We start from the raw sequence: 26,435 nt of genomic DNA, 5'->3' as shown, positions 1-26,435 counted from the left end.
TTATAAAATCCTCTGTCTTCTAAAGCATTTCACAACATAGCATCAAACCAGTTTTCCAGTCTTATTCTTTATTACACCCCTTGCTACACTGTGCAGTGCAGTCATATTAACCTTCTTTTTGTCACACCTGACACCATTTCCATCTCTCTTTTTCCACAATCTATCACCCATGACTGAAGTACACACCTTCTTCACTTTTGCCTCTTAAAATAACTACTTTCCTTCAAATCTCAATTCAAATACCATCTCCCATACGGGAACTTTCCATATTTCTCCCTGCCTCCCTTCTCCTCCCCCAAGTACTAGTAATTCCCTACTGTAATCAATTTTATATATATACTGTTGTCTCCCCTAAGGGAATGGAAGGGCAAGGACTCCTTCCTTGGTATCTTTCTATCTCTAGTGCTGAGTCATCATCAGTCATCTTGACTATGTCTTGACACTGATGACTGGAGAAGAGAGTGAAGCAGATGATTTTGTGCAGCTCTGCCTCACTCAAATCCAATTCACTTGCCAGTCAAGACATCACCCTTTGGATGTCATTGGTCCTCCTCAAGAACAAGGGATGAACAACAGCAATATATCCCTAGTATACAGCATAGTGCCTGACACTTAGTAGGTGTTTTAATTGATGCTTGCTGAATAATTGATTCAGCTCCATGTCTCTCTGCATATTCATCAGATTGTCCTGTTTTTTTTTTTAACTGAGAAGATAAAACTCATCTATCTGCAAGTCTTTTAACTTTTCTCCTCCAAACCGCTAAACTCCTCTGTCTCTTCAGTTAACCTCTCCTCTTTTTTCTGGAAGAGGTAGCCTACTGTCATTGCCAAGACTAAATTCCCAACATGTGTCCTTGATCACATCCCTTCCTACCTCCTCCAGGACTTTGCTTTATCAGTGAACCCCTCTCATACATCTTCAATAACTCCCCCCATCATTAACTCTCCTCTCATTCCCTCCATGCATGCCTTTCCCCCAACAGAGTATTACCCCATATTTACATATATACTCAGGTCTCCCTTATTATTAAGAAAAAAACCATCCTCTTATTTGGCCTCTGGGGTCTCTTCTAGCTCTTAGGGTCTATGATGGTATAATTCTTTAATTCCCTCAAGCTACTATCCCATTTCTTTTTTCCCTTTTACTGCCAAAATTCTTATGTGAGTAGTCTACACTTGCTGCCTCCATTTCCTCACCACCCACTTATTTCTCAAACTCTTGCAGTCTGGCTTCCTTCCCTACCATTCTACTGAAATTGCTCTTTCTACAGTTACCAATGATCTCCTTATCACCATATTCTATGTCCTTTTCTGTGTCCTCTAAATCTCCTTGACCTCTCGGGAATATTTGACATTGTTTATTCTTCCTTTTATAGAAATTCCCTTATCTGATTTCTATGTTACTTAACTCTTCTGACTCTCCTAATAATTCTTTGTATCTTCCTTGTCTCTCCTGGGTCTTCCTGTGCCTCTCATCACCTGAATATTGATGTTCCCCAGGGTTCCTTACTTGGGCCTTTTCTCTTCTCTTTATTTTTTTTATACTTTTACACTCTTTATACTCTTTCCCTTGGTTAACTTGTCAACTCTCTCAACTTCACCTATTACCTTAAATAGATATCCCAAGTTCTGACCACTCTACTGAAGTCTAGATCATAATTATCAAAAACCTGGAGCATGTTTGACAACTCTACTTGGATACTCTGCTTGATACCTTAAGCTCAGCATCTTGCATACAACCAAACTCATTATCTTGAATATGTTCCTCTTCCCCAGTTCTCTATTTCTATCGAAAGCTACCATTTCCCAGTTATCCATGTGAGAAACATCCAGGTATTTTACTTGTTTAGAATTTGAAGGTTGGAAGGAAACTCAGTGGCTCTCTGGTACAACAATACCCAAAAGAAATACCCACAATAACATATTTGATTTCCTTAGCCTACTTGAAACCCTACAAAGGGGGTCGGGTAAGGGGGACATATCACTTTTCAAAGCAGTCCTTTCCATCTTTTGACAATTTTAATTGTTAGAAATTTTTTTCTGACATCAAGGCTAAATTTGGCTGTTTGCAGCTTCAAATCATTGCAACCATTGCTCCTTGGCAACTAGTTGTCACGATTTGTTAGTGATACCTCCATTATGTTTTGCATCTGATTCCCTAACTCTTGTCTTCCATCTGTGAAGCTACCACTCTAGATTAGGGCCTTGCTATTTCTTATCTAAGTTATTACAATAGTCTCTTATTCAGTCTCCCAATCTAGAGGCTTCTTCCTCAAATCCATCCTATATATATTGCTGGCAGATTAATTTTCTAATGCACAGATCACTCTACTGATCTGAAATCTTCAATGACTTCCTATTATCTGTTGAATATAGTCCAAACTCATTTAGCCTGACATTCCAGCCCTTTACCAACCTGTCTCTATATTATTTTTCCTATATTCTCTTATGTTCCTTCCTTTCATGTACTCTATTATTTGGCTAAAACTGGCATTCACTGTGCCACAGACACATGATATGCTTTCTCTATGCTCATTTCTTACTTTGTTCATGCATTTCTTAAGCCTGGAATACCCCTTTTCTCTTTTTTCCTCCCCTCCCCATTGAAATTCTACCCATCCTTCAAAACTCAGCTTAAACATTGCCTCCTTCTTAAAATCTTTCCCTGATCTCTCCAACTAGAAGTAATCTTCTTCTCTGTAGAATTTATATTGTATATTGTTCATGCCTCATTATTTACTTTTCCTGTTATATTATGTTTGAATTATTTGTACCTTATGTCCTATTCTCCCTATTAGTGTGTAAGCTCCCTCAGGGCAGGATCAGATCTTACTCATTTTTATAGCCTCCTCTACAGCAAACACATGACATTATATATGGCTTGCTTTTACTGAATAGTTGTTGAGTTTGAATTATTCACTTTTTTTGCATTTAAATTCTTCAGCATGCTATAGTGAATACAGAGCTGACCTCAGAGTCAGGAAGACCTAGGGTCCAATCCTGCCTCAGACCCATCCTGGCTATGTGACCTTAGGCAAGTTACTTAAGCCTCCAAGAATTCAAGCCTATGAGCTGTAAAGAAGTAGTCCACTTGCAGAGGTAAGGGAAGTACCTCACCATGAACTACTTACACTAATAAAACCATAGGATTGTTCTCTACTCTCAAACTGCCCCCCCCATCTTTTCCCCTAAAAGTTGCTTCATCTGCCTTCCACTGTCCTTCCTGGAAATGTCACAGTCATAAAATGTCAGTCAAAAGAGATTTCTGAATTCTCGTCCAACCTATACCTTCCAACCTTTAGCTCTTGGTTATATGATATCCTATCCATCTTTCTTTTTCATTCTCCAGATGCGTGGGAGGGGGGGTGTCAAGGCTTTATTAAGTGCCTATTATGTGCCAGGTATTTTATGAACATTAAAACATTTCATCCTAACAACAACTTTATTATTGTGCTATTATTATCCCAATTTTACAAGTAAGGAAACTGAGGCAGACAGAGGCTAAGTGATTTGCTCAATGTCATACAACTAGTTAAGTGCCTGAGGCCAGACTGGAACTCAGGTCTTCCTAACTCCAGGCCCAGGGCTCTATCTACTTCACCACCAGCTGCCTCCAATTAACAGACTGAAATTTTAAATGCTCATAGTATATTTCATAAGGTAACATATATCCTCTTCATCTCAAAAGCTAAAAAGTTCATAGATTTAGGCATACAACAAACAACAGACTGTTTTTGTTGTACAGAAACCAGCAAGGGAACAGAGTGGTTAAGGATAAAGAGATCCACCTCTTCTACTTTATTACCAGCATGACCTTGGATAAGTCAACTACCTACTTTGTGCTTTAGTTTCCTTATCTGTAGAATGAGGGAATTGGATGGGATGACCTCTAAGTTCCCTTTCAGCTCTAAATCTACAATGCTGTGAACTCATTATGTGAATTCAGAATGTAGTTTGCTCTGCTGATGGGATCCAGGTTTACAGAGCTTGTGGAGATTGTACTGAACTTTCCATAAATGTCCTCAACCATGACTACAAATAAGCCTTTGCTTTTTGCTTCAAGGCAGGAGGGTTATGGTCTAAACTGTGCTCCATTGTATCTCTGGGTCCCAGAAAATATATCACTTTTTTTTGCCTGGTGGCTGGGGGCTGGCCATAGCCACCTTTAACTCACCAAGCCACAGGAACAGGGTTTTCCAAGGTCAGGGAGGACTAGGGTACCCACCTTGTTTCCTAGGAAAGATTCTCCAGAGACTGGAATTTCTTGTCCCAAAATCCAGACAGTCCCAGGAAAATCCTGAAGTACCTTTGTTTTGTCTCATTACTTTCTCCATAATTATTTCACCTGTCTGACCCCCACCTTCAGCAGATTTTATGTGGCTACCAAGTCGATTTTTGTTTCTGGAAATGGGAGCCCAGACCTGGCACTTTGCATGGTTCAGTGCTAGACTTGGCTATTTCACAGCTTGCAAAACTCCTAATTTGTTTGAGGATTTTCCTAAGGCAGGCAGGGGGAGGGGATGCCAGAGGTTGAATAGACTGAGTTTTATTCTTTCTGCCTGAGACTTCCTGCAGTTTTACATTATCTCATGCAATTATGAGGAAATGTAGATAATGTAAGTGTTTGCCTTATGCTGATTCTTTGTAGCACAGTTTATTTGGTAAAAATCTATGTTGGCCACATGGATGTATTTTTTGCTGAACATTCAAAGTTTTTCCCATTATCATTAAAAAGTGTCTCTCCTTAAAACTCTCCTGGAACCTTTATTATTGTTTATAAAGGTATGTAAATGTGCACACTAGTGGGTTAGGAGGTAGAGTTTACCAAACCAAATGCTCATGGTTTAGGTCACAATTATACAGCATTGCTGAATGGGATTGTTTTCAGATTAGTTTGGGGTAAATTTTTTGGGGGTTATTATAATGGTAGACCCCTGAGTTATCGATCATGTCACAAATGACCAATCCAATGTAATCATTAGGATAGGTCAAACAACCATATGTGACCTGATCATTTCAGCCACTTTTAGGAGTGAATTGGACTGAATGTGGAATCATAGTTTATGACCCTTCACATGTACCTTTCAGCAGTTAGCACTTCACTGACTATGAACAATATAACTGGGTAAGCTAATTTTATTTCCTGCTTCTCAGGCTTGTGTTTTATGTCTAATTCACCAACAGAGATTTATTAAGTTCCTACTATGGGTCCATCAGGAAGCTAGGTGCCACAGTGGATAGAGTGAAGGACTTGGAGTCATGAAGACTCCTCTTTCTGAGTTCAAATCCGATCTCAGAAATTTATTAGACTGTGCGACCTGAGAAAGTCACTTAACCCTGTTGTCAGTTTCCTTGTCTGTAAAATGAGCTGGAGAAGGAAAAGGCAAACCATTCCAGTATCTTTACCAAGAAGACCCCAAATGGATTCATGAAGAGTCAGACACAACTGGAAAATGACTGGACAACAATGACAATGAGTCCATCACTGTGCATGAGAGAAGAGGGGGAGAGAGGAGAAAAAGACCAAGTAGTCAATATATTGTACTGAAAAAAGCCCTGGAGTTGGAAAGGGACCTGAGTTTGAGTCTTCATTCTTCCACTTCTTTACTGTGTGACTCTAGATAAATCACTTGTCTTCTCTGATCATTAGATTCCTTATCTATAACAGGGAAATTGTAATACTTGACTGAGGTTACTTAGCTCTCAGAGTGGCTATGATGATTATGTATGTAAAGTGCTTTGTAACCAAGAATGCCCAATATAAATGGATGCTGTTATGACTACATATGTGCTATGCTAGATATACTACCATGTGGTATTAATTGTCTATTTACGTCCATGCCTTATATCCCCAACAAGATCTTGGAATAGAACATTGTCATTTTAAAGGATCTTGGGGGACATAAAACATGTGCATGGTTCCAGCATGCCAAAAATATGGAAACTCTGGAAGCCAGAGTTCCTTGTTTCAAATCCTCACTCTCCTATTTACACCCTGTATGAGCTTGGACAAGTCACTTAACCTCTCTGTCTCAGTTTCCCCAATTGTAAAATGAGGCGGTTGCACCAGAAGATTTCCAATTCCAAATTAACAATTTTATGAGCCTATCAAAAAAAAACAATAAACAAGCTAGTGTTTATATTGCATATGTTTACATGTACACACATCTCTAATGTATCATGTAAATAATGCCAGCGGGATGAAGAGAATGGAGAGAGTGCTGGATTTGGAGTGAGGAATACCTGCCTCTGCTACTTATTGTTTGACCTTGGACATGTCACATCAGCTCTTTATGATGGGCTAAGATCTGCTTTGATTGAGGGAGTCCCCACACTGGCGACATCCCAGATCCTTATTGTATTGATATGTATTCTGATGGTACGCATTGCTAAAGTATGCAGTAGAGACAACTAGTGAGATAAGACAATCTCATCAGTGACCTTCCACCTCTGAGCTTTAACTGATGACAACAGCATTTCAGGATTAGAGGGAGTTTCAGGGGGGTTTCTAGTGCAAAGCATACTGCAACCAGTAACTTCTCTGGCACTATCTGTGCCAACCCATTTGACACTGAGATATGCTAGTTTATAATACTGATTGGTCATTTATGTCCATGCCCAAGCAGATTTTGGAATCATTTGCAATCATGACACATTGTCATTTTAAAGGACCTTAGAGGCTGTCAGGTCATGTCCCATCCCTTTACAGATGAAGAGCCTGAGGCCCAGAGGGACTGCCCAGTGTTACAGACCTGAAGCCCATATCTTCAGTCTCCTAGTCTCACTATTCTGCTATGATACTGATGTTTTGTGAGGATATACATATATAAGCCTTGATAGTTTAAAATTGCAGGAAGACTTTTGGGACATCATGTGTATATATACACACATGTACATATATATGTATATAAACACGCATAGATTTGTTCAGTCATTTCAAGCATGACCTACTTTTCATGACCCGTTTGGGATTTTCTTGGCAAAGATACCTGAATGGTTTGCCATTTCCTTCTCCAGCTCATTTTACAGATGAGGAAACTGAGGCAAGCAGAGTTAAATGACTTGCTCAGGGTCACACAGCTAGTAAATGTTTGAGACCGGATTTGAACTCAAGAAGATGAGTCTTCCTGACTTCAGGCCCATCACACTATCCACTGATCACCTATATCATCTTGTAATCAATAAGTAAAGTTTTTGAGCACTTACAAGGTACAAGGGACTTTACTGTGTATTAAGGATATAGATGGATATATACGTGTGTGTGTGTATATACATATATATGTAGAGTTTCAAAAGAGTGCAATTTAAAGCTATTAAAGCATATAAGTACATATGTATATGTATGTATATGCATATATATGCATGTATATGTATGTGTGTATGTAATTTAGTGCAGTCCTTGGCACCTTCTGCATTTCAAAAAAAAACACTTTGCTGATTGATTGATTGCAATATGAGTTGGAGGAGAAAGAAATCGATAGGACTGCAGAATTTTCATGTTGTAGTGTTTGAGTTACAAAACACTCAGAAGAATACAAGAGGAAAAAAAGGACCATGGCATATCATGAAAAGCATTTAAGATTAAGTTGTATATAGACTTCCTTTCTTTCATCCTTCTAGTCTTCCTAAATTTTTAATTCCTGATGGATCCTTCTTGCTGGTGCCTCACTAAGGGAGCCAGCCATTTTTCATTTTGCCAGAGAAGTAACAATTTGTGTTGGTTGAGAGAAAGATCACAGATTTCAAGATAGGAGAGACCTTAGAGGAAATCAAATCCAACCCCCTCATTTTTATATTTGAAGGAAACTGAGGTACAGAGAGTTTAAATGATTTTCCCTGAGTTACACAGCTCCTAAGACATTTAAACTTAATTCTTCCTGAATCTAGATCCAGGACCCTATCCTGACCTGGTTTAGAAAGATAGAATAAAAGAGAATTGTGGAACATAGAGAAGCAATTAATACAATTTACTTTCTTGCAAAGACAATGTTTTTGTTTTTGTTGTTTAACTAGAAAAATCCTTGTTTGTGTCAATCCATAAGTTTTTATTAAAGGATTATATGTATGTTTTCTGTGCTTAAAATTAAAATAAGAATATCTGCATCATCCTTAAATCGCTTTCTATTTTAACAAAATTTAGACAAAGATTTCAATTCTACAGCTCTCAAATTTCAGAACAATAGATATGAATGGAGGTTTAAAGTATCCCATTTACTCTCTGAAAATTTTTCATTTGCAGACTGTTCAAAAGGTGAAGCAATATGTGCTCTGAATACACTTCGCTTCTTCTGTATGAGCGATGAGGCTGACCAGTTTTAAATGACTATGAATCTCACTGAGGACAGAGAATTCTTCTCCTATTTGGATTTTGTCATGGCATTTTCCATGATCCTGGAAATCACCACTGGTAACCATATGTCTTTCTCTTTTATTCCCCACTTCATGTTGATATTCAACAAGTTCATATTTTTGTGGTTGCCTCTGTCACAGAATCTCAGGCAATTTCTAACACATATGTGGTATATGCCTTTGAAGAATCTCCAAATCACAGAACTTAAAGGAATCTCTGAGCTTAACTAGTCCAAACAGAACTAAACAGAAATCCTGTCTGCAACATATCTGTGTCTACTTGAAGAATTTCTCTATAATACCCATGGCAGGACAGGGAGCTATTCCACCAGCACATCTGACTGGCTAGCCATCTCACATAGACAGTGAGCTAGGCCTAGAATCAAATAAGAGGAAGAGATTGTACAGAATAGCCTTTGGAAAATTGCACTGTGTTTTCTTAGATCTCAAGCTATTCACTTGCTGTAAGAGCCCATCTCTAATGCTGGCTTTTTCTTGCAAATTTTGGAACACCATGATTTCAGAAGAATCACAGTCCATAGGTGACTCAAAGGGCAATAGAAAGACATGCAACAGATATAATATCTATAGTGTGTTACCAAGGGGAATTTGAATGTAAGAAGTGACATGAGATTTATGAAAGACCTACATGATTGGAAAATGAGAAGGGCTGGTTATGTGGCGAGAATGAGGGAGGACAAATGGAGAGTTCCTGAGTTGCACCAGTATTAAAAAGATATATGTATATGTATATGTATATGTGTGTACATATATATCTATATCTCTATATATAGGTATATAGATATAGATATATATCTCAGAAGAGATAGCAATGTCTCCAGTAGTGGGTAAATCTTCTCTGTAGGATTTATGGAATGGAGTGAATGGGAATCCTGAAGAATAGGAAAATGTACCTGGACTGCAATCTCATAGAGAGAATGCCCCCACAAAGGGAAAGCAGATCCATTGAAATACTGACATAAGGAGTCCATGGCAAGATGCCTCAATCTAACACAGGAACACTATGATATATGGGGAGGGAGGAAAGGACTTATGATATCCCAAACTAAGGGCAGTCATAGAAGCAGTTGGATGGCACAGTGGATGGAGCACTGCACCTGGAGTCAGGAAGATCTGAGTTCAAATTTAGCCTCAGATATATAATAGATGTATGACCCTGGACAAGTCACTTAACCTCTGTTTGCCTCAGTCTCCTCTACTGTAACACCCACCTTGCAGAGTTGTTGTATAGATCAAATAATCTTTGCATCAAATGATCTAATAGTATTTGTTAAAAAAAATCACTTAGCACACAGTGTCTGACACATAATAGGTCCTAGGTAAATACTTATTCCCTTTCCTCCCCTTCACAGAGTCCTGGATTAGGAAGATGAGGCAATACTGAGGTGACATCAAAATGGATATGAGAAGTACAAGCATGAAAAGTAAAATACTCCATGGGTCATCTGTGAAACATCAGGGACAGTGAACTTTTTGCTTTTCATCTAGTTATTTGTGAAGTTAGCCCTAGGCCAAGGAGAAAAAGGAAAGTCACATCCTAGATCTAAATCTTGCGGCATAGAGACATCAAGAACTGTGCATTCCTTTCATCGGAGCTTGTAGCATCCCCTTTGACATCCATCGAGACATCAGTGAAGGGAAGCTCACTTGTTCTCTTTAGAATCCTGCTCCTGGGCTAATACTAAGGCAATTCCTGGATTTATGAAAAGGTAACTTGTTCCCATGGCAATGAGGTTTATAATGGTACAACTCAGTGACATTGCCACAGGATTCAGGATTTGCTCCAAACCCTTTTCCAGCAAATATAAATTCAGGAAACGATTCGGAAAATGTCTATTTGATGTTTTCTTTTGACATGGAAAGGAGTCTGAAGTCAGACAATGTTCACCTTATACCATCTGCATACTTTCTCTTTGCTCCCACCTTTGGAATAAGATTCTCCAAGTAGATACTTTGATTAGGAAGGTAGAATTTTAAAAATTTTATTTTAGCCTCGATCTGTGATTTCATTTTTAAAGGAAACTCCATCTATCAATAGAGATCAGAGTCTACTGTGCTGATTATAGTGTTAGAGAGTTACCTAAGGTTAAATGACTTGCCCAAAGTCTCACAGCAAATGTGTGGCAGAAGGCGGACTTGTTTTCTATCCATTATGCTATCCAGCTTAGCATCAATCACTCAGCAAATGTTTATTAAGGACTTACTATATATTTTACACCCTGATCATCTTACCAACAACCTTGCCACCATACATGCTACCCCCTCAATGCCATGTCCCTTCTACTACCATTTTAGACCCTTAAGCAAGTGAATTGCCATCACTACTGGAAAGCGTGTGTCAATCTACTTCTCAGGGACTCTACCTACCATCCCTATGACTTTCCAAGACAAACTACCCTTCTCCAATCCCATTTCCCCTTACCTCAGGCAGTCAGTGTACTAAAATTTATCAGTCACCTACTAAATTGCAGGCACTATGCTAATATCTGGGAATACAAAGAAAAGAGAAAACCCAGTCCCTGTTTACAAGAAGCTCACAATTTAAGTTGGGGAGATGATATGCAAACAGCTATATGTAACTGCCAGCTCCTTGAGGGCAGGGATCATCCAGTTTTTGTTTTCATATCTCTGACATTTAACACAGTGCTTTCCATTGACTTAATAAATGTCTCTTCATTCATTCCTTCATGCTGTTTTCAAGACACTGTATTAGAAGCTCTGGATACAAGGACAAAAAAATGTAAACAGATCCTGCCCTCAAGAAATTTTAACTGTATCAGAGGAGGAAATGCATATATATAAGTAACTAATACATATATGTGTCATGTATGTTATGTATATATACATGCATATATATATAAACAAATCGAAGGTAAATCGGAGGGGGAATTGGAAAAGTCTGCGTGTAGAAGGTGGTACTTGAGCAAAATTTTAAAGGAAGAGGAAGGACTCAAGATGGGAGGTGGGGGGCAAGAAAGGTGTGCATTCCAGGAAGCGGGGCCACTAAGAAGTGCAAAGGGAAAGAGAATAGAGAAGAGGTAGCATAAGTGAAGTCAATCTGGCTAGACTCATGGAGTACCGGGATAATAACGCTGTTGTTGCTCCGTCATGTCTGACTCAGTGACCCTATTCGGGGTTTTCTTTGCAAAGATATTAGAAGGCTTTGCCGTTTCCTTCTCCAGCTCATTTTACAGATGAGAAAACTGAGGCAAAGAGTATCAAGTGACTTGCCCAGGGTCACAAAGCTAAGAAGTGGTTGAGGTCAGGTCCCCCTGACTGCAGGTCCAGAACTCTATCTCCTGTACCATCTAACTGTATTTATACAGCACTTCAAAGTTTGCGAAGCACTTTACTTGTCTTATCTCACTCAATCCTTCTGTAAGGTAGATGCTCTGATTATCCCCATTTATCTTACCAAGATGTGAGGATGAAATAAAACGTGAGTATGAAAGCGCTTTAGAAAACACAAGCAAGGCACCCTACAAATATAAGGTATGTAGCAGCTTCACCACCACCACTCCCACCCCACAGTAGGAATTTAGATTACAGTGGGGGGACCCAGCTGTTAAGAAGATGACTAGCCAGCCCACTTCTCCTTGGAATGCTTATATCTTACAATTTTAAATTTGGCTAGCAGTGGATCAAGTTATAAATTCGTCAGCCGACCCAGCATGTGAGGCTGACTCTGGCATCGGGCAGATGGAAGATTTATTATTCAGTGTTTTGAGATTTCAAACTTTACCATAAACACTCCAGTCTCCTTTTTCTTCTTTTCTGGAGAAGTTTCCTAAGTGCCGACTTGGCCAGTCGCTCATGCATGGGACAGTACTTTTGGAATCATGTGGCCTGACCAAAACTGGAGATTTCAAAATAGAGGTTGAGAGGACTGAGATTTTAAATGCTCTCTAGCCCTTTTATGTCCTCAGATTCTTTTTCATTCTAGTACCTAGAGGATTTTATGCTAAATATGGAAAGTATATGTGAGTGCCTTAAAGTGGGGAACACCAGGTGCAGGATGTCCTTCCGCGAACACTCATTGGGACCCATCTATGACTTAGTCAATGACAGGATTGTAAGACTGAACATTGGACTGTAGTTTTGGAGCTGGAAGGACCTTAGAGGTCATCTAGTCCAATGTCCTTCTTTTACAGAGTAAGAAATTGAGGCCAAGAGAGGCCTGAGGTCAGGCAGGTAGTAAGTTTCAGAGGTAGAATCTGGACCCAGGTTCTCCTATCCAGAGCCAGTGATACTTCCCACTGCCCCATATTGAAAGAGTTGGTTAAGATCAGAGGTTAAAAGACTTGCCTGGGGCCACCTAGCTATTAAGATAAGGTGCTGTATTTGAATTCCGTTCTTCCTGGCTTCAAGCCCAGCACCATTGCCATTATACCAGCCTGCCTGGGGAGACTCATACATTTATACGAAAATGGCCACAGCCTTTCCCCCAGTAACTGGGGAAAACTTGGCTTCAGAAGAGAACTTTATAAAGAATGAGTTTGTGATATAGTATCTGGTCTAATGTAAACCAAGAGATAGGAGACAGTAATGCTCCACTGGGGTTTTCACTTTGGTGTATGGGATAGAGGCTTTCACTAATGAAGAAATATTCTTGCATGTCATTAAAGCAGGAGTAGTACTTATGAGCCTCCCATGTCTGAAGCTAAGAGAGCTTTATTTCGGTGATCATCTCTTGTGCTAACGAGCAGTACAGGGCATCCTTTACCTAGTATGGAAAAAAATGACTCTGCTGCTGGGAAGTCAGCCTGATAGGCTTATCTGAAATGTTGATCCTCTACTGTTGCTGAAGCCCAAAGTCTCCATAGCCATGACAAGGCCAGAGAGAAGATCTTTGAGTTTCATTTGTCTGTCTGGAAAGAGAAGTATTTTAAATGTTTTCTATTTATGGTTCTGCTGCCTCGTGATGACTAAAAGCACACAGAAAAATCTCTCTGTACATTGATTTTTAGTGCAGGCTTAATGTCTGTGTGTAATTATTCTTACCATGCAGGTGGAGCAAGAAATTAAATTGGGCTTCTTAATGAGGGGGGAAAAAAGCCAGAACCAAAGATGAAAGATTATAGGAAGACGCAGACCAGAGACCTATTTGTAAGCATCCTTTGGGATTTTGTTCCCTATTGCAGTAAAATGAAAACATTTCTCCCTAGGACAGAGTGATTGTGCCTTGATTTCTCTGGATAACAAGGGTATGCTAGTGGCTAGAGGGCTAGACTTAGAGTGAGGAATGTCTGGGTTCAAGTCTTATCTCTGATCTTTCCTAGCTGTGTGACCCTGGGCAAGTCACTCACCCTATTTTAGCCTTGGCTTCTCCATCTGGATAGTAACTAGCAAGATGGTCATAAGGCTCCAAGGAGTTAATGTATGTAAGGTACTTTGCAAATCTTGAAAGGCCAGCTACATAAATGTCAGTTGCTATTATCCTTGCCCATAGGAGATATTTCATAAATTCTTTGTTGAATTGAAACCTATTTTTCATGTGACTAATAAATCTCAGTCTGCAGTGAGATGAGGGAACCGACTTTCATGCCTATATTTTTAGATGTAACATCAATTTATAGTTCCTGATAAGGAAGGAAAATGGAATAAGCACTTATTAAGTGGCTACTGTGTGCCAAGCACTGGGCTAAGCACTTTACAAATATCTCATTCTATCCTCACAGCAACCCTGCAAGATAGGTGCTGTTATGATCTCCACTTTACAGGAAACTGAGACAGATGGCAGTTAAGTGACTTGTTCAGGGCAGCCCAGCTAGCATCTGAGGGGGCACCTGAACTCAGGTCTTCCTGATTTCAGGTCCAGTGCTATTTTCACTGGACTTGTAATAGTCATGCTTCATTACCCTCCTGATTTTGCTCCTGACTCTCCAGACTTTGCCACCGTGTCTCATCCATCCTATCACTGTGAAACACCCCTCTATCATGCCAGAGCCCTCTTCTCATTGGTGAATTCCTAATGGGGGCCCCCATTTTGGGGAGTCCCAGGTCAGTATTTTCTCTGCTACTCCTTTTCACTTCTCTTTTAAGTCTTGTCTTTCACATTAGAATGTAAATAAAATCTTTGAGGGCAAAGACTATCTTTCTTTTTGCTTGTATTTGTATCCCCAGAACTTAGCATAGTTCTCAGTACACAGTAGGCTACTATTAAATGTTTTTTGCCCATCTGTTGTTGTAAGTGACCTAGGACAAGTCAGTTTAGGCCTCAGTTTCCTATGTGGGAAAAGAGGAGGGGAGGCAGTTGAATTAGATTACCTCTGAGGTCCCTTCCAACTTTGAATAGATGCTATTATGAAACCTTCCAGGAGCCAATGAAGAAAAATCAATGAGCTCACCCACATGTACCCACCTGATTTAAATAAGACTGCTAGGAATCTCTACGTCCCCTTCCCGTTTCTCCATGGTCTAGGCCTCCCTCTTCATACCGTTCTCCTTTTGTAGACCAGAGTGGTAATCTCTAAAACAAGAAACGAGGACATATGGCTTCCTTCCCTGCTTAAACATAGGGAAAGTCAGTCTTAGGGACCAAGCTGTCCAGAGAATGAATGGGAAGTCTATTTTCTTTGAGAATGAGAGGTGTTGGGCTGTCAGACAGCTTGTTCTGATGGAGAGGAGGTAGGTGCTGAGTTTCCCAGACCCACATCCCATGGAAATGTTGGAACTGAAATGTCTCACAGTAGAAGCAGAGACATTTGCCCTAATTTCACTTCTAGAAAGTTGCAAGTAAGCTTTCTTTTCTTTATCCAGTGTTGGTTCACAGGGCAGGCATGTGATTTTTTTTCCAGGCCTTGAATGGGGCAGTAGCTCCAAGGTTAATAACCCTCCCTCGCTTCAGGTGGTTGTCTTGGCGGTTTCCAGAATGTTGTATTTGGCACTGAGGTGAAGGCTGCATTTGTAAGTGGTTCTGAGCCACCCCCAGCTGAAAGAAAAAGGATAACAGTCCCACCTCCCCGCCCTTAAATTCACCCTTACCTTTTTAACCCTGTGAGATCCATCACCCCTTCAGTGAACATATTTTTCCCAGTCACATATATATGGTCTGATATATGATTGTCTTTCTGGTAAAGCTTAATTAAAAGTGCTTTTCCCCTTCCTTGAAATCAGTTCTGTTCAATAAAAATCAAGAACTTATCATTTCTACCCAAATCCTACTCCAGCATCTCACTATGACTTCCTCATCCAAAAACTGGCCACAAGGTGATGAATGTTTTGTCCAGAGCAGCTCATGGAAACTTCTAAGAAGGTTGTGAGCCGAATCAATAGAGAGAGACTTATGTGGATGATATCAGCACAAGACCTTTGAAGCCTTCAAGTATGATATTGGATAGAGAGCTGAGCTCAAATCCTGCTTCAGACATTTATTACCAGTTGCCATTATAGGCAAGTCACTGAACCTCACTTTGCTTCAGTTTTCTCATCTACAAAATGGGGGTAATCAAAGCACTTATCTTACAGGGTTGTCATAAACATTAAGTGAGAATATGATTATTTCCTTTCTTAAAAAAATACAAGTTGATCACAAAAACATAGGTGGAGAGTTGGAAGGCATCTCCCAGACCATCTAACCCAATTCCATCATTTTACAGATGAGAAATCTGAAGCCTAGAATCATGAAATTTTTTCCCCAAGTTCATATAGATTATAAGTGGTAGAACCTGGTCCTCTGGCTCCAATTCAATCCATTCATTTTTTCTTTATGATTTGCCAATTCTTTTCTTCTGATCAGTTTAGTCAAGGAATATAAACTAAAATTCTACCCCTTTCTCATCTAAGCTAAACTGTGTGAAAGGTCTTCCTCCTCCAGCTTTCTTACCACCAACTTTTCATGAGTTCCCCATACATTGCCAAGGCTACTGGAGAGGTTAATGTCTCTGAATCGTGGTGGCCTGTCATGGATATTATGACTCCCTGGCCCACTTCTCTCTCCCCCTCCTAACTTCCAATGGCTACCTCTCTGCTAGTAATCCTGAAAAATCCAAGAGTAGAAGTGGCTATAACTAGATCTCTCTGGCATAGGTCAAAGAGATATGACCACCTACTATTGTCCAGATAGCCCCTGTCCTCAGACCCTAAAGGCAGTAAATTCAGGTTGCATATAATAATTAATGAAGACTAGAGCTCCTGCACCCCTTAGTGCAGGGCTTCTTCATCTTTTTTTGTATGTTATGGATTCCTTTGGCAGTCTGGTAAAGCCTATGGGCATCTCTGTCAGAATAATGCTTGTTGCTTACCTTAAATATGGAAGGAAATCCTCAATTTCAAGGAGAAATTAGTGGAAATAATGAGGTAGCAAGTTTTTTCCGCATGGACTCCCCGAAATCTATCAACCTAAGACCCTCAAGGATAAGAACTCTTGCCTTAGTGGATAAGGCACTCACTGCTGTGGTCAAATCACCTCTAATTCTATGAGGATATGTTTAGCATAACTTGCTTCCCTGGCTGGGAACACTTTCTGAAAAAACTGAGTACTCTTCTGAGCTAAGGAGGGATGGGAAGGACAGTGATTAAAGATTTTGAGGGTTACCTCCTGATTCACCATGGTCTTAGGCACTACTCTGATGAAGCAGACCTCTTCCTTAACTTCTCCCTCTGGAAAAGAGATAAAATGGTGCCTACTCAGGAGAAACAAAAGTAGGCCTCCTTCTGAGTTCGAGGTGTGGCCATTCTAAAGATAACAATGAGCCAGGCTTTTTTCCAACGAGGCTGCCACAGACCTCATTGCAATGGCCCTCCCCTCCTAGGGCCAGCAAAGGGGTAACAAATCTGTCGACAGCTCCCATTGGAGCTACTTCTGAATTTCAGGCTTGGCCCCTCTGAGAATCTTGTTGAAGGGTGTCAGATTTTGCAGTGGGGGGAAAAGCTGGCAACCTAATCCTTACTTCTCAGTAACCTTGCCCTCGGAAACCAGCCAACTCTATCTGCTTGGAGACCTTCCTTTGATCACGGCTTGTCACCTCCCAAGAGATGTTCCACTTTTCAGGCAGGTGAAAAACGAACCCGATTAAAAATAGTAGGCTCAACTCTAAATCACTGGGCAATGAACTTTTCATATATGGTCTCCTTGTAAAGTGAAACTACTCAATGCATCTTGGATTTGGGGCCGGGGGGAGGAATAAAGAGGACCTGAAAGCTCAGTCTAGCTACACCCCTCCTGTTAAAGGAATCCAGCTACCCATCCAAAGCTCCTGCAGTGTCCACAAATTAATAGGAAGCCCCCTCGGCCTCCATGCAAGAATCCTGAATAGTGGCTAATTGTACAGTACAGCATGTAACTTGCAATATTATCTTTTGGCTACACAGAGTCCTGAGGCCCAAAAGAAAAGGCCCTTCCTTTTTCCCCAATCTGCTGGATCTTGTCAGCAGGCCTGTTTCACCTGGGCAAGCAGAGGTCAACCGATCCACCTTCCCTTCCTCCCTCTCTCTGCTGCTCCCTTCAATGCTTTATGAATGTGGGTTCCTGAAGTTTTGTAGACACAGGGGACACCTTTCCAGTGGAAATCAGGGTATTTCCCATTTCCCATTCAGCACCTCACAATGTCTTAAAAAGCAGGAAAGAAAACAGACTGGAGGAGTATGCCCTTTTCTTTTTTTTCCTGGTATATACTGGACCATTTTTGCTTATTGTTTATCCTTGGGTCACCTTTCTCAGTCTTACTGCTATACCACGCTCTCTCTCTCTCTCTCTCTCTCTCTCTCTCTCTCTCTCTCTCTCTCTCTCTCTCTCTCTCTCTCTCTGAAATGCCTGATTAATAGGTTAGCTGCTTTTTATATCTGCACATGTGGCGCATCTGGATCAAGGCGTGCCTCTGCTTTGTTGGGTTGTTTTTTTTTTAACTTTACTTTCCACTGCCATGGTAACTACTGCATGTTTGGCAAAAGGAAAGAGGAGGGGAAAAAAAGGCTTGGAGAGAAGAAAAGGAGCTCACAGAGCGCAGCTGGCAGATGTCCAGTGTAATCATGCCGCAGAGCTGAAATGAGGCCTCTGGCGGGCAGCCAAGTTACAAAGAACAAAGATGTCAGTTCCTAATGTTGGCGGCAAAGCTTGTTTGGCATCCTTATATGGTTTCCCAGAACTCCCTGCCTTGGCTGCCTTCCATTCCCTTTAGGGCAGCAAACAGGATTAGTACAGCAGAGTTGTTTTTCTCCTTTCTCCCCCAACTGTTCCAATGACATCATCCCTGCTGCATTCATTTGCCAGGAGGGTGATTTTTTCCCCCCCCTCTCTCTCTCCCTCTTTCCACCTCCCTCTCTTCCTCCCTCCCTCCCTGCCTCCCTTTCTCTCTCTCTCTCTCTCTCTCTCTCTCTCTCTCTCTCTCTCTCTCTCTCTCTCTCTCTCTCTCTCTCTCTCTCTCTCTCTCATAACCTCTCTCCTTCCTCCTTTCTCTCCCCACCTCCCTCTCCCTCTTGCTTTCTTTCAACGCCGTATTTTAGGTCATTCTTCTTGCACGGCTTCTCGATTAAATTAAAAACACCCCGGTGCAAGTACGTTTAGCTGAATCAAGCCAGACGCTGTATTTTATTTTTATAACTGAATTCCTAGGAGATAAAAATCTCATTTTCCTTAGTAGGTTGTAATCAGCACTTACAGGGCTGTGGTTTCCAACTGCCCTCATCATGTGCTCTCTTACGAAGCTCCACAGAGAATGGGCTTGGCCCCAGCTCAGATTTAAAGGGCCCATGGCCAGTTCCACATCTTCATGTGCATGTCACATACACACAACAGGCACACCGAGGCCATCCTGGAGAAACCTAGAAATAGGAATGCCTGCATATACATACATGCATGCATGCATGCACGCACACCACATGCCCATGCATGCACAGAAGTGCACACAACTGTTTAGGCTAAGGAACCGAGGCCAGATCTCCAAGCACAGTCCCATATATGGTGTTACTCCTTCCTACTCTAGAAGGATCCTAATCAAAGAAGCCCTTAGTTGAACAAACGCTTCCACTTCCTAAAAGACTGGTCTAAACTAGCAAGCAGCCTCAGAGTTATGCAACTCAATGGCTGTTTTGATGAAAAGAAATCCAGGTTTGAGACTGCACACACATATTCCCCAGCCCTCGCCTCCAGTCCTCACCACCCCACCCTGCTCTGATTCATGAACTAGTTTTCAGATTCATGAATCACTTGGGAACTGGCTAAAGGAAAAATGAATAGTATTGATCTCATTTCAATTGAAATTGGCTCATTATGACCATGCTGGCTGGAGCAGAGTGGCCAGATGCTCTCCAGTACACAGGGTCCTTTTGCAAGTAGGATTCTTCCACCTGCCTCTGGGGCAGGAGGGGATTCTTGGGGGAGATATTCTGCAGGGTATTTTTCCCCTCTTCTTTTATTGAATAGGTGTAATAAGATTTACTTTAAGAGTGACTCAGATCACACTCCCCTGCTCTTGGTTGGTTGCACCACCATCCCCAACTACTTTTTATTTTTTTATTTTTTAATTAAATTAGAAATAAGGTAGCTCAGGACAAGTCACTTTTCCATATTTTTACATGGTTTTTGCTTGCCTACCATGACAGGATCACACATTTTGATCCTGACTCAGAAGCCAACCAGGATTGTTTTTGAGTCCAAATGGGGAACTTACCACCATCAACCCCCACCCTCTACACCCCAACCTTCTCTTCCTGAACACCAATTAAGCAGAGCATAGCTATCTGTGAATCCCTCAAGAGACTGTCAAGGTCAACTCCATCTCCCTCAGATCTCTGACCTTTGTGTAAGAAAAGTATGGCGTTCAAGAAAAAGCAGGGTGTTAAGAAATAAAAAACAAACCTCCTTTTCCCTCCCAAATCAAATTGTGCTCTTTCCTTTGGGAATCAAATTAATGGATACAGAACTGAGGCCTGAAGCAGGTACAATGAATGGGATTGTTGTGTACAGGATTTGAATCTCCAGGGATATGAGATGCCTTTCACCAGGGGAATTTCCTCTTTTCTCCAAAGGTCTTACTCCTCTCAGGTTCCAGGCCTTCCTCACTCATACTCCCCTTCACACCTCTCACCCTCTTACTCAAAAACTCCCCCAATTACCTGCCAGGGAAAACCTTTTTCTTTTCCTTTTTATGACTTTCTCTGATCTGAACTGCCATTTTTACTAAAAACAAAAAATAGCTACAGACTATTGGTTCTTAATTGTAGCTTCAAAATGAATTTTGTGAGGTTCCTTCCTTTCTTAAGATTTAAATCCCTCAACTTTAGGGATTAAAAAAATCACTGGACGCATGTCTTTCAGAAAGCCCACAAAAAACCAGTAACAACAACCAAAAAGGATTTGATTTTAATCTACATAATTTTGGATCCAATGGCTTGGAAATGAAATTTTTATCCATTTGCTTCAGACATGCCGTCTCGCCATTAGATGTGTTTCACTTGGCAGAGATTTGATGATGTGACCTTACTTTCTTTTATCAGTGCAGTACCCAGAATAACTGGGAGAGGTCTGAAGAAGAGGAAAGATGTGTTTGTGTTCATTTCAATAAGCAATTAGTGCAGGGACCAAAAAAAAAAAATTAGTTGTTTTGTCTTCCATTATGTCTGGGTTGGTGAGCTAGGCAATTTCACAACCATGCTATTCATCTCTCCTAGGGGATGGATTGTACCTGCAGAAAAACCCAGGGACAGAAATGCTTGTCATCCTGTCTTCTTTCCTACCATGGCTTAAAAATCAGTCCTCCATATTTGTCACTTCGGAGCAAATGGGGATAGTGGATTGACTCCTGTTTTTGCATTAACTCGTTTGATTATTTTCCCCCACGGCTGCCTCTCATTTTGTGATAAACCTGGGTTGCTAGGAAAGCTTTTTATGTAACACCCACTTGGTCTCAGGCTTTACAGAGCACCAAGTGTTCCATTTCCAGAGTTCCACATAAATCTGGCTGCACATCAAAACTTCTGTTTCATAACAGACTAGAAATAGGATTTTCTAATAACATTCAGAGGACTGTACTTATTGTGTAGGGATCTGGAATTTTATGAATCGTTAATGGATAACTAAACAAAGACACCCCCCCCCCCAAAAAAAAAACACCTCCCTGCCTTCCACCTCTGGGATTGAGGCAGAGAGGGAAGCAAGGGGGACTCATTTTCTCCAGGCATGGTCTGACTGTTAGTAACCCAAGCTCCTTTTCAAAGAATTTGTTAAATAATTTCAAACATATTGAGGACCTTATTCATGCTAAGGGGAAAAAAAAAATGCCTTCCGCTCCACTTCTCTCCCCTCATTCATGGAGAATGTGGTTTCCTTTTATTGTTTCCCCAGACACTGCCAGTTTGCAGATTTAACCCCTGGCTTTTCTCTGGGGGAAGGAAGGTTTCTTTACCAGCACTCTTTGCTTGGAGGGATCCAAACATTCTGCAGAAAAAACAAACCACACATTTAAAATTTGAATCCATAAAGAGTGAGTTCATAGAATGATTAAGGGGAGAATGCAGCATTAGGTCACATTCCCCATCCCTGCCCCACCCGTCTCCCCTGGCCCTCCCCCATCTCCCACCTACTACACACACATCCTGCATGCAGTTCCTTCCCTACAGTGCACTCTGCACACTAGTCCAGTCCTGTTTCACATTATGGGAGTTCCCGCTCAAAGTCCATTTGTAGACCATTTAGATGTCACCCAGGGAGATTTCGCCAGTGGTTCAAACTGCATTTCCCTTGTTGTATTTCATCAGCTCCCTCTTTCTTCGGTTATTTCTCCTTTCCCAATGCTGGGTGTGTATGGCATGCTCTACTTACTCATTTAGCATATGGATATCATCACTTCAAATAAAAAAAAAACACCCTCTTTCTAGCCCTGGGATTGGGGTAAAGGGAAAAGGTGGGAGGGAACAGCTCCCTCCCCTTGAAGGAATTAACCCTGTTTTTTCTGGCTTTTGCTTTATGTTGTTTTCGTATGAGAGGCCATGATAAAATAACAGAGTCCAAAGAACTGGGTTCAAATCCTTCCTTAAATATTTACTGGTCGTGTTACCTTCAGCAAGCCCCTTTAACTGCTTTAACCCTCAGTTTCCTCAGCTGTAAAACGTAGATGGTAGCAGCACCCACTTCACAGTTTATTGGGAAAACCAATGACAATGTATACAGATTATATAGATTATGTAACATATACACATATATCATAATATACATATATACACACACACACATATAGCACTTTGAAAATCTAAAGACATTAAAGGAATGTTAGCTGTTATTACTTTTCAGGGAATGTGATTTGTTCATGGCACAATCTTATTGTATAGCTGATTCATAACGAGCCAAGTTATAAAATGATGTACTGTATTTTTTAAATTTATGGTTTTTTCTTTTCTTTTCTTCCTTTCTCGCTATTTTTCTAACATCTTTCTCATAACAAGCTCCTCAAAGTTTCCCACTACCACCCAGTGAAGGACCCTCATGTCTTCCCTCGTGATTTGATGTTTCTGTCCGTTCCCTCAGCCTAGAATTGCATGGGTTCTTTCCAGTCTGCCTCACATCTCAGATGCCCCGTACAGTTTGCATTAAAAGATCCCCTTCATTTATTATTCCTCTTGGCCTTTGTAGTGCTGCTTTGTAAATGTCCCCCTCCCTCTGTATAACAATGTTTTGTATTTTTTGCCCCTACATGTACCAGCTTGCATTTTTTTCCAGGTCGATTTTCCCTTGGCTATTTGCTGACTGTATTTCTAATTCCTCCAAGGCCACTGACATATTTTCTGTCCTTGCTGGTGTTTGCAACACCTCCCCCGTTTAACTTCATACAAATTTAATTAATCTACTGTTTACTCTTTCTTCTACATCATTAGTAAAAATAATAAAAGAAACTGCTCAGGAGGAAGAGGCCAGGTTCCTCTCCCCATTTCAGCTTACTGTGGACTTAAAAACTGAGCTCTGGGAGAAAACTCCCAAGTCTAGCGATACCACCCACTAACTCCAAACCTGATGTGGCTCCAGTGAAACCAAAGCCAGAAAGGATTTCCCTCACTAGGTTCCAATTTAATATCTTTAAAATCCACTTAGTGTCCGGGCACCTGGTTACTATAGAGATTGTTGTCATAAAAAACCTCACAGGACTGTTAGAGAGATGGGAAACTGCTCCCTATAGTCCACAACTGGCCACAGTTGCTGAGAGAAATATCTGGATACTTATCACAGACCTTTGTTTACTGGACATAGTCTTTCAATTCAATCTGCTGGACTATTCTCATAAGCAGGTCAATAGGAATTTATTTACAGTTAGCATTCTGTGATATACAACCAGGAACTTCACCAAATGTCAGATGGCTACCATCTTCCCTTTCTCTCCTAGCAAAGTTGGTCAAGGACAGAATGATAGTCCTTGCTTACTACAATTTGTTCTTTATGGACTGTCATTGATCCATTAAGCAGCCACTAGAAAAGTAGGATAAAAATACTTCCTGACCTCCAATATCGCCTTAAACAAGGACTAGGATGTGAGCTGCAAGGACTGAGGTTCCTTAGGGACAAAGGGGACTCTAAGAGCCAACCTATGAGTCACAGTGGGGGAAGGGGGTTCTTATTTCTTTCAGGTTTCTGCTAATTCAGTAGGGAACATTAACCAGGGGTCTTAATATGCTTAGATAATGGAACGAGAACCACAAAGGACATTCATTAGAGGTCATTTAGTTCAACCCTCTCATTTTATAGATGATCAGACTGAGAGACAGAAACAGACAGACAGAGACATATAGACAGAGACAGATAGAGAGACAGAGACTGAGAGACAGAGAAAGAAAGAGAGACTGAAATACAGACAGAGAGAGATTTTCCAAGGTCCCCATAGTCAGGAAAGTCAAGATTTGAGCCCAGTGCTCCAATTACAAAGCATTTTCTCTGTACAATGCTATGATGCCATTTCTTCCACGCCCAATCTTTTTTAAAACACTGCATTTACACATAATAACCATTCAAGTCCAGGAGGTAAACACTTTCTAGAAGCCAGCTCATAGCTTGTTGAGGGTTAAATACTCATGTGGCTCCAGTCTGCATGGGGAAATTGTAAAATACTGCTGCCTGTTCTCTTCATGGGCATCAATATTGCCCAAGTAGTCTTTAGATTGCAGCAGAATTGAAGATCTATTATTCATTTTGTAGTTAACTGAAGACAGAGGGATTCTTTCTGATATGGGGGGGGGGGGGGTAGGATGGAGTTATAAGATATGTAAAATTCAAAATGTTTAATTCTGCTACAGGCTTACAGGGTACTGGGAACCAGAAGGAGGATAAAAGAAAAGTACACAGTGGAGATTACATTATAGATGGCAGGTCTGCCTCTTCTGAAATGACTGCCAGAGGCCCTCTCAGCCAGAGGGGTAAGGCAGCTGACAGGAAATACGTACCCTTTCTGCAAGCCTGCAGAAAACTTACACCAACTTTCTTTTTCCTTCTTTTGTATTTTCCCACTAAGGATTAAAATTAAGCCTCTGGGGGAAGAAGGGGAGAATATTCTCTCCTTTTTGAAAAGATCAAAACTATAGTATCCCTACTTTCATAAAGAAACATATTTTATTTCCTTACTTACATTGGAAGACATCCTAGAAGAATATAGAAAGTGAGCCTTCATTTGTCACTGCCTTGGTATTTGATCTTGCAACAATTCTGAGGTCTCTTCCAGTCTCCAGTGACTCAGTTTTCTTTCACTCAGAAACTATGAGATCTTCTCTACTTGGGAAGGATTCTGAACATCTTCAAAGTTATCTCTACAGGTACCAGATGTAAAAATGGCCGGCCCTTAGAGTGCCTTATTTATTCTTGAAAGCTCTTCCAGAAATAATTGTTTATAGGCCTGCAAATTCATTAGCAAATTCTTTTAAATAGCTTGGGATGCATGGTATTTAGGCCTCCTGCTCGGAATAATTTCAATAGCTGCATTGACAAAAATCTTCATTATTTCCCAATTGTCCATACCCCTTATCTTTATTTTTCTTGTTAATGATCAATTTTTAAAAGCCACTAAAATGCTCAGGCATTTTAGAGTTATCTTAGTTTTCTGCTTTCCTCCTCATTTATTCATGGGTCTACTTTCTTTTTTCCCTTACAAAAAAACCCAGCATGTTTATAAAAACCCTCTCAATTTCCCTAGTTTCTTTAGCTGGCATTAAATCATCTTGGGGTCTGGATTTTTTTTTTCTTCTGCCCTCATGTTTTTCCTGAAAGCTTTAACTTACTCCTAGTATTCTTACTTATTTTCTTGCTCCATCTCCATTTTCACCCCCAGTTTGAAAGAGAGTTTTTGGTTTGTTATTTTTTTTTCAGCTCTCCAGAATGAAAGCTCCAAAGTTCCTTCTTTCTTACAATTTTTTGTTTTGTTTTTCATGGGGCCCTGTAGTCTATTGCCCTGCGATTGTTGTCTTTCTTCTTATCTTATTCTCAAGGCAACTACTCATATCCTGGCAAATCCCGAAAATGGTGTGTCTTTTCTTAGCTTTTATACCTTTGTTTCAGAACTCAGGATTTCCTGATGGCTTGTTATGCTTTTTAAAAAAGCTTTTTTACTGCTTCTGAAAGGTGCCAGGTTCACAACTGTGAATAATAAGGGCCAAGTCTATACATGACCAAACCAAAAAAAATACCATACCAAACTAGACTGTGACCTAGGTGACTTGATATTTAGAGTGGTCTTGTCACCTGAGGTGATTTCTGTAAAGTCTGTCCAATGGGTTGACAGTGGTGTGTTTGTTTAAAGTGGTCCAAACCCTCTATCCATGTTCTGTCCATACTGTATAGCTGGGATAAATCCTAAAACCTTTTTCTTGTTGTTCATTCATGTCTGATTTTTCATAACCCCATTTGGGGTTTTCTTGGCAAAGATACTTGAGTTGTTTGCCATTTTCTTTTTCAGCTCATTTTACAGATAAGTAAACTGAGACAAAAAGGACGAAATGACTGGCGTAGGGTCACACAGCTAGTAAGTGTCTGAGGCTAGATTTAAATTCTGGACTCTCTGACTCTAGGTCAGGTCCACTGTGCCACCTAGCTGCCCCAAATCCTAAAAACTAGACTTAAGCTAATGTCTGACTATGAGAAGAAAAATTAGTAAAGT

The 26,435-nt window shown here is 40.6% G+C and overlaps 1 long non-coding RNA gene across 1 annotated transcript; it reads right to left on the bottom strand.

Annotated features, from left to right (window-relative positions):
* Positions 1 to 21,703: 21,703 nt before the first annotated feature.
* Positions 21,704 to 25,563, bottom strand: LOC140524094 (uncharacterized). Its single transcript, XR_011973564.1, has 2 exons — positions 24,915 to 25,563; positions 21,704 to 21,745 (listed from the first exon to the last, which is right to left on the bottom strand). It is a non-coding gene; the product is annotated as an uncharacterized lncRNA (long non-coding RNA).
* Positions 25,564 to 26,435: the final 872 nt, after the last annotated feature.

This window comes from Notamacropus eugenii, chromosome 2 (genome assembly GCF_028372415.1).
Source record: "Notamacropus eugenii isolate mMacEug1 chromosome 2, mMacEug1.pri_v2, whole genome shotgun sequence".
Classification (NCBI taxonomy): Eukaryota; Metazoa; Chordata; class Mammalia; order Diprotodontia; family Macropodidae; genus Notamacropus; species Notamacropus eugenii.
Note: the sequence above shows the minus strand (reverse complement) of the source record. Positions and strands in the feature narration are given on the sequence as shown.